The sequence below is a fragment of the Oryctolagus cuniculus genome, chromosome 19 (assembly GCF_051225735.1).
Source record: "Oryctolagus cuniculus isolate XC-2025 breed Fujian yellow rabbit chromosome 19, ASM5122573v1, whole genome shotgun sequence".
NCBI lineage: Eukaryota > Metazoa > Chordata > Mammalia > Lagomorpha > Leporidae > Oryctolagus > Oryctolagus cuniculus.
This window is the reverse complement of record NC_142885.1, coordinates 43889234-43891534: the sequence shown is the minus strand read 5'-3', so window position 1 is coordinate 43891534 and position 2301 is coordinate 43889234.

Sequence of the window (2301 nt, the reverse complement as noted above, 5' to 3'; positions counted from 1 at the left end):
ACCCCCCCAGCCCCCAGCTGGTCTTTATGAGGGAGTGGGGGGGGCCAGGCTCCCCCCTCCCCCAGATCAGGGATTGGCTGGCCGATCCTTCAGCAGGAGGGGTCAGAGGAGAGAGATATTTCTGCTGACAGAGGGGGAACAGTGGGGCTGCAGCTGAGATGTCACTCATGAGGGAAGCAAAAGTGGCCCCAGCCACAGGGAAGGGGGGCAGGGAGGGACTGCACTTGCTGTGTCCTGCTACTGACCCCCCCGCAATCACCCCCACTTCCCCTGGGTTGCTGAAGTCCCCGGTTCTGCCCCAAAGACCCCCGCCACCCTGGAGCCTCAAGTCTCCCTTCCTCTCCCATCCACCCTGGACTGGTGTCCACTGCCACTCTCCTTGTCGACTTTGTTGAAGGAGCAGCTACTCCAAGCCTGCGGGGGACTGACGCAGGGGAGGGTATCTTTTGGGGGCCAGAGGAAGTGGCCGTAGAGGGACGAGGGGAAGCAGAGAGGGGAGAGGGTCAAGGGGACAGGGCAGAAGATGGTAACCCTAGCCTAGGGAGGGGCTGCCACAGCCATCAACAAGGGATTTAGTGTCCAGGCCCTGGTGAGCAAAGCCAGGACTGCCTGTCTCTCCTCTAAACCGCCCCCGCCCCCCGCGCCATCGCTCAGCTCAGCCTCTGGGAACACGGCCTCCAGGGCCCCCCCATCCCTGACCGGGAATCCCCCCCGCCCCAGAAAACGGGACACCCAGGCAGCCGGGTAACCCAAGAGGCCACAGAATGTGCTGATGGTGAAGGGAGAGGGATAACTTCCAGGGTGGGGGCGGGGGTCACCATAAGGCATGGAAGGAGGGTCACCTCCTCGCACCCGTGCGCGCTTGAACCCCAGGGGTTTAGGTAGTGGACCCCGAGACATGGGTGTTCGCTCCCTTGGGCCGTGGTGCGTCTGCCCTCACAGGGCACGGGGACCAGACCTGTGCTGTGCGCTCAGGAGCTGGGCCTGTCCCACTGAGAGGGGCCTGGGGAACTGGAGAAATAGAGGTGCCAGAGCTAGGGGTGGGGGAGGGGCACGGTTCTGGGGACAAGTCTGGGGGAAATGAGGACAGAGACCGGGCGGGCGGGGAAGAGGGAGCCCGGGACAGCGCTGCCCCTGCCCGGGGTCAGAGGGAAGTCTGAGGAGCAGTGGGGAAGAGGGACAGGACAGCAGGGAGCTGGCCGTCTGCCACCAGGTGGGCGGGGACCCTGGGGCTGGGTGCAAAGCCACAAGTTGTTGCGGAGCGGCTGGCCTCGGTGTCAGCTTCCCCGGAGAAGCAGCTGCTCGGAGCCCTGCTCCAAGTTGAGGCATCTTTGGGTTACCACCCCGGGGGCAGCTGCTGGAGGAGTGGATGAGGGTACCATGGCTTCGGGCAGAGGACGGCACTAGGGAGAGGCGGGCGAGGGGAAGGAGCCTCGTGACCCTGGGCTCAAGTCCTTCTGCCCGCATGGCCTCAGTTTCCTGAAATGAACAAGGAGTATGGGGGACAGAAAGCGTTCCCAGGGTTGCTTCCTACTCTCGGGCCATTCCTAGGCAGGGAAGGGCATAGGAGAAGCGGGGGGCGAGGCAAAGGGGAGTCCGGCTCTTGGGCAGCGGTGATGGCCAGCAGGGGTGGATGGAACTTAAGGATCTGGCCTCCCAGACAAATCCCTTCTTCTGCCTGTGCTGGGGGAGGAGCAGCCTCAGGGTGAGCTGAGGACAAGGCGCTCCGTTCCTCCCCTTTTTCACAGTTCCCACCAGCCCCTCCCTTGAAGCGAGTCCTGCTGTAACCCGGAGGGGCGTGGTGATGGGGGGGTCACACCTCGGGGTTTCAGTGTTGGGGGGTCCCATCCACAAGCACCTCCACCTGGCCCAGCACGCACCCACTCAGGCCAGAGTCCGGCTCAGCACCCGCCAGGGTCTGACGCTGGCTGGCTTCTCCCCCCCAGCACCTGGAGGAGTGACAGGGGCCACTGTGTGGCAGCAGGAATGCCCAAACATGGAGAGGGGACGGCAGGAGCCGGGGGCAGCTTCAAGGGAGCTGAGCGCAGGAGCAGGAGACGGAGGGAAGGAGGCAGGCTCTGCAGGAGGCCCCTGCCAACAGGGCTCTTTAAGGTGATTAATTCCTGCCTTGCCCCACCTTCCAGAGCCGGGAAACTGGAGCCAGGAGCTACCAGGGAGGCTGGCGATGGAGAGCGCTATTGGCTCCCTCCCACTGGGGGTTCCCCAGGCCGAGGGTGGCAGGGGTTCTTCCTCCTGAAGCTGAGGCCGGGGAGAGGCGGGGAGGGAAGAGCCGGCCCATCC